The sequence below is a fragment of the Coffea arabica genome, chromosome 8e, assembly GCF_036785885.1.
Source record: "Coffea arabica cultivar ET-39 chromosome 8e, Coffea Arabica ET-39 HiFi, whole genome shotgun sequence".
Lineage (NCBI taxonomy): Eukaryota > Viridiplantae > Streptophyta > Magnoliopsida > Gentianales > Rubiaceae > Coffea > Coffea arabica.
Genome location: NC_092324.1, coordinates 34,914,943 through 34,930,526, shown reverse-complemented (window position 1 = coordinate 34,930,526; position 15,584 = coordinate 34,914,943). Strand labels below are relative to the sequence as shown.

The 15,584-nt window shown below is 33.0% G+C and overlaps 1 non-coding gene across 1 annotated transcript; it reads left to right on the top strand.

Moving 5' to 3' along the window:
* The first annotated feature begins 15,163 nt into the window (after positions 1-15,163).
* Positions 15,164-15,270, top strand: LOC113705098 (small nucleolar RNA R71). Its single transcript, XR_003451746.1, has one exon. It is a non-coding gene; the product is annotated as a small nucleolar RNA R71 (small nucleolar RNA).
* The last annotated feature ends 314 nt before the right edge of the window (positions 15,271-15,584 follow it).

Sequence of the window (15,584 nt, the reverse complement as noted above, 5' to 3'; positions counted from 1 at the left end):
CTATCTTTCGTATAATGTTATATAAAGATTTATCAACTATATTAAATAGACTGATTGAATACATTTAATTTTCCACAACTTAAAATATTATTCTACTTATTTCTTCATAGTAATCATATTTTAGTTTATTTGTTTTAGCCAAATTAACGATAACTATACATATTCATTGCTACTCTACTTCTATCCTTGAATACTTCCTCCTTACTGCGCTTTGTTGCTTCCTACCCTTGTAAGTATTCTTTAAGTATCAATTCTCTGAATCTTAATAATTCCATTCTTTCTCCATTGAACAGATATCCAGAAGGTGTTTATTTGCTCATTACTTTTTTTGAATCTGCAATACTGCCACCTCCATCTATGTCACATCATTTACAAAATCCTAATCTAAAATACAAAGGTAGTATTTTAGTGCTATTTTCTTCATCTCTATTATAGTACATTTCTTTATTTTATATATTAATAAATTGGTCCCATCAGTATAAAATGTCTCATTGTACTTCCAGGAACCAAAGTTAGAACTCCAACATCAAGTCCTTTTAAGTTTGAAAAAAATCCCAAAATCCTCCCATATCCTTCCAAAAGTCCCAGATTGTCAATATTGTGATGCTAAGAGATTCTATTTAGAGCTTGCTAGTTTCTATTGTTCACAGGGAGAGCCAGAAAAGGAGGCGGAGAATTGATAAGCGAAGTAGACCAATTAACAAAAGGGAGGGTAATGATAATATGTACTGATGGTAATGGTGATTCAGACCAATTAACAAAAGACAATTTGAAGCATCTTTACATGGATTAATATATCTTATGCTTTTGGTGCCAAAGAGAGGAAAATAATTGATAATTTGAAGTACTTCAATTGTAATTTATACTTCTTATGGTAAAACTTTCCGTGTATGTGTAAAATCATGACTATTTTTTGCGATTCCTAGGATATTTGCATCAAAAATATATGTTCACTAGTTAATAACATAGTTATTAAATACTCGTACATATCATCCAAAAAACTTCCATACTTCATACATTTAAAAAATATTTTAAAAATATTCATGAGATATTGATGGATTGGTGGTGCAAAACTACTCAAAATAAAGTATTAATGTAGCTACATGTTGATGGATTGGAAGGGAAGATGACACTTTGGTCAATGAGGTGTTGGTCCAACCGCACTCGCAACTCCAGTCCCAGTATAGCTCAAACCACACCCACAGCCCCAGCCCCAGCCTGACCACTGGAGATCATACTTCTACTGACCAGCACCTCATTGACCAAAGTGTCACCTTCCCTTCAGACCATTCCTCTCAAACCCAGATTACTATCCCCAGTGAGGTTGTCGCCAGCACAGAATCAATGGGTTCTGTCACTTTCGTAGCAGCCACAATTCTAGCAATAATGTCTAATATTGGAAGCAGCAAAATCAATCATGGCATGATTAGTCGTCGATATCTCCATGACTATTAGAATTTTAAAGCTGCCAACGGGGAAAGATTGAACTTCTTTTTTTTCTGGCTTTGGTGTTTTGATCGGCCTACAAGCACACTACTCAGAGATGCCTAAGGCCTTTTCTTTTGTTCTCTCTCTCTCTCTCTCTCTCTCTCTCTTAACCTCCCATCTCTCTTCACATCCTTTTCATCCCTAACTGTGAGGCCCAAAATTTGAACCCTAAATCTAGCAGTGGGTCAAGCTTTAAGAATCCTCATCTGGTCACTCGATTGTAAAAACTCATAAAAGCGAGTAATTATTATGCATGAGATCTTTATAAGATATCACACCTCTATTGTAAATTTATACAAACAGTTCATAAAGAGTTACAATTTGTTCAAATAGTATTACACCATTCACAAAGGTTTGGTACTCCTTAATGCCAAATAACAGGCTACACTTGTACTAGCAAATGATTAGACAATTACTATTTTTCATTTATTGTCATCTATTCCAATATTATGCTTCTACATGGCTCTTAGATTTATATTTCTGGATATCCTTTGATCTTGACATATTGTTCAAATTTAACTAGATTGTGCGCCAGTTAGGCCTACCAGCCTTCTTTTTAAAGTAATGGAAATCTATATCATGGTTTTTCTTTGATTTAGGAATTGCAAAGTTGTGAGAACTCAAAATAAGCAAAAAGGCTTTAAGCGATGCTACTGGTAGCCTAATTCCCTATATTTTTAAACTTGAATCGGACCAACTGTTCACATCGACCGAATCAAAAACTATCTAGGCATCTAGACCAAGTGATAGCTCAAATTCGCTTGTTTAAAGTTCAAGGTAAAAAATGACCGAGTTCAACAGGGAATTGAAAAAAAAACAGTAAAACAAGGTTTTTATTTTTTTTCCATTTTTGCTTCTTTGACACTCTTTCCCCCTTTCCTCTTTCTTTTTTGACTACTCCAACAAAACCTTTACTGGTCCAAACAAAGCTTCATTGATTTTGCTTTGTTAATCACAAGAAGCAAATGCAAATTTTTCTCACAATGCCACCATGATAGCTAAATACTTAAGAGAGACTTAAGAGAGAGAGAGAGAGAGAGAGAGAGAGAGAGAGAGAGAGAGAGAGAGAGGGAGGGAGAGGAAGACATCAAACAAGAGAGATAAGATTTCATACCTTTGAAAGGGATGTGTGTGAGAGTATGTATGATTATGTTCAAAGAAACTTCCAAGTGGCTCGAAGTTATAGAGTAAGAAGAAAACCACAAGATTTAGGTTTCATTATTTAATAGCTTTGAATGCCCAAATAATTTTTAGTATTCTATTTTGACCCCTAGAGTGTTAAAAAACTGCTAATACACCTAGAAACATTTTGTAATTTATAGCTATAGTCCTATATACTAGAATTACTTTTCAAATTAGCCCACCAATTTAATTCTAAACTTGTTGAATACTTATTAAATTGTATAGATTGCTACTTGATAATATTATTTTATTTGTGTTTTCTTGTAAAATATCACAGAAACATCAAACATATTAATATGTTTTTAGAAATTTTGCATAGTAGATAAAATTTTAAAATTAATATATTTATCCATCATGATGAAGCCATTTGGTTCTTAGATGGGTTTAATCCCGATCAAACCCATTAGTCCCTAACCTGATCTCAATCGTGTCATTGCTCAATTCAAGTTTCAAAACATTGCTAATTTCAACCCAATAGAGTTCGGGTTTCTCTACAAATGGCATGGGCCTTCCATCCTCATTCTATCTTTCCTACACTTTAATACTACTAACATATTTTCCTACGTGGAATTCAAATTCTCTCCATTGCTCTCCTCATTTATTTATATCAAAATTATCATAATTATAAAAAATCGTTATATTTGTCATTATATGTTTTTAATCTTTAGATCAATCTCCTGATTTAATATTTCGGTATTCAAATTTCATGAAACATTCCAAAAAAGAAAAAAGGCTCAAAAGTGTAACAAAATTTGTAATGGTTAATCAGAAGGTAAAACTTATTCAATTTCATATAAAAACTTCTGTTTGCTGCGCAAGTAATAAATATATTGTGAACCGTGTTGATTTTTGAAATTAATTTTATTGTGGTGTGATGAAAAGAAATTCTCTTTAGTGCAATGGAAAGGAGCATAGTCCTTTTACATTGTGCTCCTTGGTTTACATGTAAATAAATGTGTTACCCTAGTGGTGAAGATATAGCTTTAGAAAGAGCAAAAGGTATTGTCTCAGAGAATAAGATATAGAGGGAGGAAAAAAAGAAAGGCTAATGGATACCATATTGTCTTCCCTTCTACTCTATTTTGTCACCTGGGTATGCATCTTTTTGCTTAGTTTGAATTTAAGGTCTCGAAAATCGGTGGCTAGACTTCCTCTAGGGCCTAAAAAAGAAAAATGGGTTATAAAACTTTTGATTATATATATATATATATATATATATTAAATATGCTGAGCATAAAGCTATATAGGTTTCTTATTTTAGAAAGTGATATGTTTGATTGTAATATAATAATTGAGACAAACAATAATTCTTTAACTATATTTTTCCACCATCTAATAAAATTTCTCATGTGCCTGTTGAAATAAATAGAGAAATAACATCTGACAAGGAATTAATAAGGAGTAAAACGGCTTGAAAAGAATTTTTTTATGGAAATGATTTTTAAACTTTTCTTATTGATAATGATCCTTTAACTTATTATGATGCTATCTCTTCTCCTAATGCCAAATTGTGGAAAAGAGTACTTAAAACTGATATTGATTCTATTATGAAAAATAAAATTTGAGTTTTGGTAGATTTACTGTTTGGTACAACATGTATTGGTTGTAAATGGATTTCAAAAGAAAATATAATTTTAATGGAACCATAGATAAATATAAAGCTATTTTAGTAGCAAAAGATTTTTTTCAAAAATAAAATATTGATTATTTTGACATATTTACATCAGTAACTAGAATTTCTTCTACTCACGTTCTATTTGCTTTGACTTGTGTCCACAAACTTTTTATTCATATAGCATTTTTAAATAGTGATTTAGAAGAAGAAATTTATATGGTTCAACCTAAGGAATGCATTGTTTCCTGACAAGAAAATGAAGTTGGTAAATTCATTAAATCTCTTTATGGTCTAAAATGAGTCCCTAAATAGTGGCATGAGAAATTTGATCAAAATTTGATAAGTGATGGGTTTTCATCCATAGAAGTGGATCAATGCGTATATATTAAAGTTTTAAATAATTAATATGTGATAATTAGTTTGTCTGTGCATGATATGCTTATATTTGATACTAATCTAGATATTGTAAATAATACTAAATATTTTTTTTATCTTCTAACTTTGATATAAAATATCTGAGTGAAGCAAATATAATATTGGGTATTAAACTCATAAGGAGAGGCGATGGTATTATGTTGTCACAAGAACAATATATACATAGAGACTTCTTATGAAGTTTGAAATTTTTGATATGACACCTGTAACAACTCTTTATAATGCAAATACTCAATTAAGGAAGAATCCTACTGATCCAATTACTTAGTCTAGATATGCTTAGATTATTAGGAATCTGATGCATTTAATAAATTTTACAAGACCTGATATAGCTTGTGTCGTATGTAGACTAAGTAGATATACTCAAAATCCTATCATTTGTGATAGTGTGCTAAATTGATACATATTTGGTGTTAATTCTCTTTCTGTTTTAGTAGATTTTTGTGCTATTCTATGAATTCTAATTAATTTTTGTGTTTTGTTGGAATCTTAAAAATTTGGAATAAAAAGAGCTTAAAAAGAGTTGTTGAGAAAATTATTTGTTGTAAAGCATGGGCACGTTTTAAAGATTGCAGGACCTGGGACTAATATCAGAAGTCCGATTGATTATTCTCTATCGTTTTGGGAAGAGATTAACAGTCCTATTTTTGTAGGCACCAAATTTTTGTCTATCTCAAGTTTATTGTTATTTTTATTTTTATTCATTTAATTTCAATAAAAAAATGTTTGATCAGGTAATCATTTTATTTTTGTTTCTGCAATTTTTGTGGAATTTTACAAATAAACAAACAAAAAACTACAATTCAAAAAAAAAAAAAGAAAAACAGCAGAAGTTTTTTCTTTCCTTTCGTTTGCTTCAAACCCAACAAAAGCCCAATGAAAAATCAATTCTAATAACTCAACAAATCAACCTCAAGCTCAAAAGCAAAGCCCACGCGAAACAGGAAAGGCAGAAAACAAGACCATGTAAATTGGCCCATTTCTTTATTTTTCTTTTTCTCCAAAAAAATGCTGTTTCCACGCGTGCGTGCCGATGTTATTCTTCCTGGCAAAACCCAAAGCGATCGCACTGGATAGCCAAGTCTATATGGCTCGATTTTTTTTTTTTCATTTTTTACTCGCAAAGCCCAAGCGAAACCGGAAAGAAAGAAATTGGCCCATTTCTTTATTTTTCTTTTTCTCCAAAAAAATGCTGTATCCACGCGTGTGTGCCATTGTTATTCTTCCTGGCAAAACCCAAAGCGATCGCACTGGATAGCCAAGTCTATATGGCTCGATTTTTTATTTATTTTTTTCATTTTTTACTCTCTTCTTTTCCCCCAAGTTTAATTCATACAAATATAGCTCACGCTCTTGATTCTAATCCAATACCACCAAACCAATTCTATGTAGGGATGAGGGGGAACACATCATCCTATTTTTAGAGTTTTCATCGCAACCATCACTTTTAGGGTTTTGTTTCTTAACATAGGACCACATAAATACATTAGAAAAGGTTTTCGGGTTTGGAGAGAAAAGATTTTGCTAGTTAACAGTGGCAAGAGAGATTAAGGGAGAGAAAAGAGAGAAAAATTGGAGAAAAAGAAGAGATTTTTCTAGAAAAAATAGGAATAATAGGTTTGACAGCCCTGTTCAAATATACTTTTCTCATTCATTTAAGTCCATTTGGAGTGATTCTTATTTATGCATTTCTAGAGATATGGAGAACAATTTCTCTATTGAAGTTTTTCGGTGATAATTATTCAAACCCTCTCAAAATTGTGTTCGAACCTGACCTTATTCCACTCTTGAAGCTTCTGAGTTCTTCAAGCAAAAAGAGGAGCTACCTTCATTAACCCTCCATGTCTGATTCATCACTTCTACGATCTTCAAGAAGCATCCAGGTAACCTTATTTTCCTTCTTCTTTTGTTCAATGGAGATTAGATTCATGTTTGACTAGAGAAACTTATCTTATGTTTCCTCATTGGGTTGCAATTGGTGGATTTTGATGTGATCATTTTGAGACTAGAAACTTTAGCATATTTTACTCCTCACCTTCTCAGGAATCCGAATATGTAAACTTATTTGAGGTTTGTTGAGTTTTGGGGGCGAAACATGGCATTGAACTCTCTTTGTGTTCATGAGTTTTGAGCGTTCTCCTTTTTTGTGAAAATATAAAATTTCTGGGCTGAATTTGATTACTGTTTCCAATGTTGTGTAGATGATTTTTGTAAAAAGTATGCATGTCAAAAGTCATTGGAACATTTTTCCGGTGAAAATTCTGGCCAGTTAGCCGAAGGCCTTGCAAATTCCCGATGAACCTCACCTGGTCAAGAACGGTCAAATTCATTTAAACCGAATTGACTTTTTCCTAAACTATTCCTTTCTGTTCTTGTTTCCATCTTTTGTTGAGTTTTTTATTTTCTGTTTCTTTTCTTTCTTTTCATTTCTTTTTTCTTTCTTTCACATGAGTGATGTAGATGAATTTATTTGTATTAGTGTATTAGTTTTGGGTCATATAGCATGGCTAAGTTAATAGTTTTAATATTGGCTTGCTTGTGTTTTACTCTATTTTATTTGGGAGTTATTCATGAACTAAAATTTGGACTTCATCAGTGGGCAGAGCATAGCCTTGATTAGGTTTTAAATTTAATTTACTTTAGTTTTGAGTTGGACTTACTCGTATATTTTATTTGGGCTTACATTCATTGGATTAGAGTCATTTAGATATTTTTGTTTGGATCAGAAGCCTCAGCCGAATGTTCAATTTTGTTATGTTAAAGGTTGGGTTAAAGATATGGACCAAGATTTTGTTTTTATCTTTCCTTTGTTTTTCTTTTATTATGTACTTTTAGATATTTCGTGTGTTTTAGGCATTCTTTAATTTTCTGAAAATTTGATTGTGTTGTTATGTTCAGTGACTTTCATCTAAGCCCATAAAAAATATTTATAATTTGTCCCCTAACTTTTGCATAATTATGCTAGGGCTTCAACATTTGCAAAAATTGGATATAATTTCTCATTTTTTGAGTCCTGGCCTTTCTTTATGATGTTTATGTGTATTTTGGTGAATTAGTTCTGACTTTTCAGGTATAATTAGGGGTTTAAGTAAATTTGTTAAGTTTAGGATTTTAATTTAACAACTTTAGAAACTAGTATGAATAATCTTTTGTTTGTAGATTTGCAAATCACTTTGGTAGTCTAATTAGCCTAAATTTGAGTAGATTATGAATAAAAGGTTAGGAAAAAAAGTGATTTTTGCAGAATTTGCATTTTGGCCCTTAGATTTTAAAATTTATATTTTTACCCACATATTTTTATTTTTCTAACTTTAGCCCCCATGATTCTTTGTTGCCTTTATCATTAAGATTGTCCTAAGCTCTTTAATCCGTCATTCATTTTGGAACATTAGTTTATTATTTGTTTTGCAACGTTAGTGAGTTTCTTTTTAATGAATTAAGTTTTTTATCTCTATTGATTAATTGTCAGTGAAATTGGTGTCTTGACATTTTTGTTGATTTTGAATAACAAAAAGCTCTTCTTCCTCTCATTTAGTCACTGCTTCAAAATGGAGGTACTCCTGTTATTCTTTAAATTCTAATTATGTACTCTTATGTGTAATTAGAATGATGTACTCTTATGTGTTCCTACATGTGAGGGCGGGGGGAGAGATGCGTTGGGTGGTACGGGGAGAGGGAGTGTAAGCAAGAGGTCTCGGTTCGAGTCCTCCTGCTTACACTAAAAAAAAAATGTGTTCCTACATGTTTATACATGTTATTTGTTTTTATTTTATTTATTACTTTAAGATTTTAATCATTTCTATGCTTATTTGTTTAATTCAAGTCTTATATTTATTTGGAATGTACTCTAATACCCAAGTCGTAATAGATAGGTTTTATTTTCTTTTGCAAGACATCTAATTAGATAGCAAATGTAATAGATGGTTAGATAGGTTTTTTTTTTATATTCCCCTTTTAGATTATAATTAGGGCCCCAATGTAATAATTAGATTTTGTGTGCTTATGCATTTATGTGCTTATGTGCTTTATTTGCTTTCTTTAGGATTTTGCATTTAGATATTATGTTTATGTGCTACATGTTCAAAGTAATTTATGTGTTCCTATGTGCTTGCTTGCTTATTTATACTCTAAAATATGAACGTGTGACATTGCCATACTAGTTCAATGCTGGTTGTGACTTCTTTCTCTATTTCCTTACTAGTTCAATGGTTGTGAGAATTGTAGAAATGGGTTTGTCCAATGCTAGACACTTAGATCATTCATATGTTACATTCATCTTTTGTGTGTCATTCATTACATTTTCATGTATTTTTTCTATTTTAGGTTATTTTTCTCAATTGCATGATATTTTTTTGTTATATTATTCCCTTATTCCTATATGCATGGACCACATCATTTAAACTAGCATCTCATTTAGGAAATTAGAAAATAAATTAGTTATTTGCTTGTCTAATTTAGAAGAGTTGCCCTTTGAATAGGAGAAATAGACGAGTATATCTTTTCTAGCCTTAACACACTTTTACTCCTTTATAAGAAGAAAAATTTTGTCACAATTTTTTAGTCTTCCATACCCATTATGTTGCATCCCTCTTTTTTTGGACACTTGCACCTATATATTCTATTTATTACTTTCTTTTTTTGGAGTCTCATCGTGACCCATTCAAAGGATCATTATTGGGTTTTGTAATTAATGCTATTAGTACCAATTAAGTCTTGAATGGACATTTCATCCCTCACAATGTCCCATTTAAGTTTAGATTTGTATTCATATAAAAATATTCAAATATGATAAATTTGAGAGTTACACTAGCAAAATTTTGACTAAACCTCGCAACTAACTTTTGTTAGATTAAAAGGATGCCTTAGATTCAAGCTGATTGAACCTTTGTCTTCCATTTTTTCAATCGTGACTCGTGAATTCTTTTCTCTTATTTTCGAAGATATGGAGTCATCTAAAAGGAGTTTTTATCATTTTTGGATGACATAGTACGCATAAACTCAATACCAAGTGGTTAATCCCTTTTTCTAAAATTCCTTTCAAGACTACTTTTTTGACCCAAATCGTTGCATTTTTCAAAGTCCCATTTTAAATCCTTTTTCTTTTACTTTTTAAAATCAAGAAATTCATTTTTTAACACCATCTTTTTATTTTAAATGGGATGTGACAGTTTGGCAACTCTAGTGGGGATTACTAATGTGTCCAAGCACTAAGTTTAGTTAATGTTTTTCCTTTTCTACTTTTTACATGTCGCACTGGGATGTCTTAGCTTGCATTTTTGTTTTTCGGACTTTTTGCATTTCACACTCATATTCGCTTCTCGCACTTTGTATATGTGATGATTATTTGTTTATTTGCTTTCAATTATTTACTTGTACTATTTATTGTGCTTTTCCATTTGAGGTCGGGGTGATGTTACTGTGGAACCTTCATTCATGTTTAATTGTATTAATCCCTTCCTTCGAAGGAGCACTTCATACATGTATACATTATTTTCGTTTAACCCTTCATTTTTTTTAGTGATTGTCAAACAACTCTTCCTTATTAGGATTAGAATCGATTCAATTGGATATGGTGGTGGTGACATGGCATATACATAGCAGTGTCTAAGGGATTACTTGAACCACCGACTTGGAGCCTTGGAATTGTTGACCGTTTTGCCTTTGGTCTGAAGGCTTGGGAACCTAAGACTTTATCAAATCTAGATTAATTAGTGAGTCCAATCTCATGCATCCATTTTAGAATTATAAAGGATAAAGTGTACTTTACCTCGTTAGGAATACTAGGCACAAGGAGGGGGATCTTGCCCCTTTTCCTTACTTCATATTTCTCTCACAAAAATTAATTTCGATTGAAAATAAATAACAAAACTATTATGAACTTTAATATAAGAACTAGAAAATAAATAAGATTTGTCTAGGCTTAGCTTATCTTGTTGATATGACTAGAACGTAAACATCCTGAACTCGGAGTCTCTTGTTTTAATATCAAGTTCATGTAGATTGGCAACCAAATGGTACTTTTGCAGTGATAGATACTCGTGAGTTTCACAGTAAACTGAAGATGAAAAAAAAAAAAAACAAGTGCAACAGAAGATGATTCATATTCTGCGTATGAAACTGATCGGTCAAGTGGTCAAAGTTGGGATCTCGTAAATTAGAGGTCCAAAATACAAATTCTAATGCCCCCACCTGCTTCTTAATCCAACGTCTTTCCTCCTAGAATTTTTTTTCGAAAAAAGTATTCTGCATGTGAAACCTTGGATTTATAAGAGCATCTAACATTTTCTCAAACAAAGAAAGAAATGGGTAGAAAAAAAATCAAGATTCCTCAATTTAGAAAAATAAAAAAAGTTATCAATTTGGAAGTCCAAGAAAAGGAGGAACTACACCATGATCAACTCAAACTTCGTAAGTGTCTCCCTTTATCAGGCCAAAACCATAATTTTTTTTCCAGGCCAAGATTATGCAGAATCGGCGCCATCAATCCATCCAAACTTGCATTATTATTGCGATGCCAAATTATTAGAAGCAATTTTCTCAGCCGAACTATTCACGGTGGGATGGCCATTTGTAACTGAATAACTGCAATTAATTAATAGACAAGTGTGACTTGCAACAGATAAAGAAAAAATGAAATCTAAATACGGTTTGAAGCCATTGAAATCTTCACTAAAGGTAGAACAAATGAAATTAATCTAGGCACTCAATATTGATTAATAAGGTTGTGAAAAAGCCACACTTTGAAACATAAAAACAACGAAGTTTTGGAAGAGCGTTAGACTAACTCAATCATGCAATAGACTATATGCCACAACACAAGCTCCATATACCAAAAAATCTTGGATGAGGTGCTTTTCTAGTTGATTCTGTCTAATTCAATCCAGTTATTGTAATTCTTATGACTTTTGATGTAAATTTATACAATTTTAGCATAATCATAAATTAGTTGTATGAGTTAACAAATTTCACACTTAGAGAAAGTCATACAATTTTACACCCAATGTTATAAGAATTGCATGAATGGATGGACAGGACAAAAAGTTGCACTGAAAAGGCCCCGGATCTAAAGATCTTGATTTTGTTTAAAACTAATTCAACATGTATGAGTGAGTATTCTAAAAGGGTGACTTAGCTATCCAAGATGATGATTCCAAAGTGACTACCAATCAATAACTTCAAAGTCATCAACATGCATGTTGATTTTGATAGTCACCCCTTTGTGGTGCAATGATGCAACCCAAACAGTTAAGGGCACATATAAAGCAATCATCAAACTATAAATACGCAACATAGGACAATCTCAGTGCATAGTTTTGAAGTACATTGTGCCAAAAAGGTAAAAATATTTTCTTAGCACAATTAAAAAAATTTTTCTCATCTCCTCTTGCTCTATAAAAAGACATAAAAACATTCTTTTAAGAGGAAAAAAATAAATGCCATCAAAGTGAATGAAAAAAATGTCAGAATTTTAAGACCATTCATAATGATGTAAATTTTAAATCTAAATTAGCACCATTTATATTCACTTATAAAAGGCTAATTTTTTTTATTGAAAAAGTTTCTATCAAGCCCCATAAATGCTGTGGCCTTTTTGGTCAATTTGGTTATAAGGATGTGTATTTAGCCCCCACCTTTTTTTTTCTTTTGAGAAACTAATTCGAGAGTTAAGCATTCCTTTTTCTAATTTTGATACTGTATAGCTTTCCTTGATCTAGGACCGATATAGCATGTTTTCATTATATACTACAGGCTATATTCTTCTATTTGGATATATCGTGTTTTTGTTATACACTACATTCTTGTCTAATCAATGAGAAGTCGAGACGCTTACAATAAAAATTGCAAATGCTTAACAAACTTGTTCATTTATGCAGTTAAAAGATCATCAAAGTTTTACGATTCAATTAGTTTTGCATATCTTATAAGGAAAGAAAGAGAAGTAAAACAAATGGAGAAGGAAAAGCAAAAGAAAAACACTAAGTGGGAGAAGTAAGACAAGGATATAAATACAGGGGTAGTCAAGTGAGTTACCCTTTTATTCACTTGGAAAGTATAGGTGCATTGCACTCAATAATCTGTTATTGAAACGCTGATGATTTGATTATAGTACCTTAAAACTTCACTAGTACTTGGTTTCCAAAATGGGACTTGGGGCCTTCTCAAACGATTATCAAGTAAGTACACTTAATTTTAGCTTTTGTAACTATGAAAATTACTTTCTGTTCTCAATTTCTTTTCAATAGTGATTTACATTCATATATGCAAAAAATGCTAAATCAAAAAGCAACAAGATTGATGTTTTTGGATTCTCATATTGCTTTTGAGAATCAGAAGCAATTGTAAGTAAGGCATTGATTGGATAGGCAGAGGGATTCAACAAAGAGCACATGCCAAGCTTAAATTAAATGACTTGAATAATAGCCATACATGTGCATCGCTATATCGATGGCCCGGATACTCCCTCTGTCAGACAAAAAAAAAAAAAAAAAAAAGAATAACAGCCATACATGTGCATCGCTATATTGCCATTATTGATTTTGGCCTCGTAGGCATAGAGTAAGGGGCACCAATTGTTGCTAGTACATCACAGTTTAACGTGTTTTTAATTTTACAACACATCATGAACAGCTTATATAACTTTATCATTATAGATTAAAAATTGTCTAAGCTATTCACATGAACAGTATATGTCAGTTGGTCTCGATTTGCATGGCATTATCATAGTCCTATGATTACAAATTTGAATTTTAGCCCATATATAGTAATTAAAAGTTTGAGACAATTTCAACAATTTCTTAAGAGGGATGCAAAAATCCAAATACTATTCTGATGAACGATACATGTGAATGGTTTCATATTCATATGGCCTTATCACAACTGTAAGCTACTTAAACTTTGGATATTTAGCAATTCTGGCTATTAAAATTTTGAAACAATTTCCCTAAGAATTGTCCTTGCCTTGTTCTAAATAGCCACTAGCCTCCAGCTCGTTCAATTACTTCTGAGAAGTTCAACTCCACTCTTAAAAGTTTGCCAAATGTAGGGTATGTATATAATTTTTTTTTCCAATTTTGTAAAAGAAAAAAGCCAAAAAAAGAAATTTCTTGAAAATAAGAATCTAACAAAAGGAAAAAAAATAAGGTTAGAGTTTTGATTTACTTAAGCAAGGTTTTATGGTCCTTTCATTCATTTTACTTGTTTAATTTGTGAAAATACAGTGGAGAGGCTTTTTGCTATTTTTCTTTAGGGCACTGTTGGGGGTGATCCCAAGCGCCATTGGATTTCTTGGAAGGAGCTTTGCGCTGCTAATGAGGAGGGTGGGGTAGGCTTCCGCTGCATGCTAGATGTGGTGAAAGCTTTCTCGGTGAAGTTGTAGTGGCGGAATCGACAAAACTCATCTCTCTGGGCTAATATTATGATGGCTAAATACGCTTCCAATGCTCATCCGAGTATGGTGGGTGCGTCAGTGGGGGCTTCAGCCACGTGGCATAAGATGCTTTAGGTGCGGGAATTGGCTGAGCAACACATCACCTTTGTGGTTCGTTCGGGGAGTTTGAATTTCTGGTTTGATAACTGGTTAGAGTTAGGGTCTTTGTCAGTGCGATTAGCCAATGTTTCGGATCACGAGTTCTCAGATTTTTTCATAGAGGGCAGATGGATTTTTCCTTCCCGCTCCTTAAGGTCATCGCACTTACGTTTTTCGGGTTCAATTCAGGTTGAGATGGCAATTTGCCCTGGATTTGGAATTCTAGGCAGCTAATTGCTATCGCCATTTGCCTCATTTGACTTTGCATTGCTTGCATCTATCCCAGTTCATTCCTTATACTTTGTAGGTCAGAATCTGCCTTTTGTTGATTAGCAATTAATTGCTTCATCATTTCCACCATGGACGAACTTGAGTTTGAAGGGGGTGGTGGCGGGCGAGGCTGATACTGCTATTGATGCACTTGCTGTCTATTTGGTGCAAAATTAGGCTGCCTATTTCCTCCATAGTCGAGGTTAGGATAATCCCTCCGACCAGGATTATAGGTATTCGAATACGGGTCATATTACTTTCTTGGCGCAGGCGCATGGCTAGCCATATTCACTTGTTCCGTACTTTCTTCTTGAATCATTGGGCACATCTCTGTAGAATGATCCATAGCAGTGCAAATCCCACACACCTTGGCCTGTGATGCATTTTCTACAGCTAGTTGCCTAACAAAAGATGTTAATTCAGTCAACTGCTACTAGATAGAAGATGTCCCTACCTCATTCACTTTGCGTGTTAAGATATCCTCCCTCGTACCAAACTGCTCCGAATTCTCGGTCATTCCTTCAATTAGCTCCCACGCTTCTCGAGGAGTTTTGTTCACCAATGCCTCTCCACTTGTAGCATCAATTATACTCCTGTCTCTGAAGAGTAGCCCCTCGTAAAAATATTGTATGAGTAATTGCTCACTTATTTGGTGTTGAGGGCACTTGATGCACAATTTCTTGAATCACTCCCAGTAATCATAGAGCGATTCCCCTGAATGCTGTTTAATGCCGCATATCTCCTTCCTTAGACTTGCAGCTCGAGATACAGGAAAATATTTGTCTAAAAATTTTTTCTTCAGCTGGTCCAACGTGGTGATGCGACCTGGTGGTAGGTAGTACAGCCAGTCTTTTGCAGAGTTCTTCAAGGAGAAGGGGAATGTCCTCATTTTTATCTGTTCTTCTGTAATCCCCGGGGGTTTCATGCTATTGCAAACGACATCAAACTCTTGCAAGTGCTTGTAAGGCTTCTCACCTGGTAAACCATGGAAAGATAGTAAGAAATGAATTAGACCAGACTTTAACTCAAACGATATGTTATCATTTAAATGCGGAAAAGTAATGCATA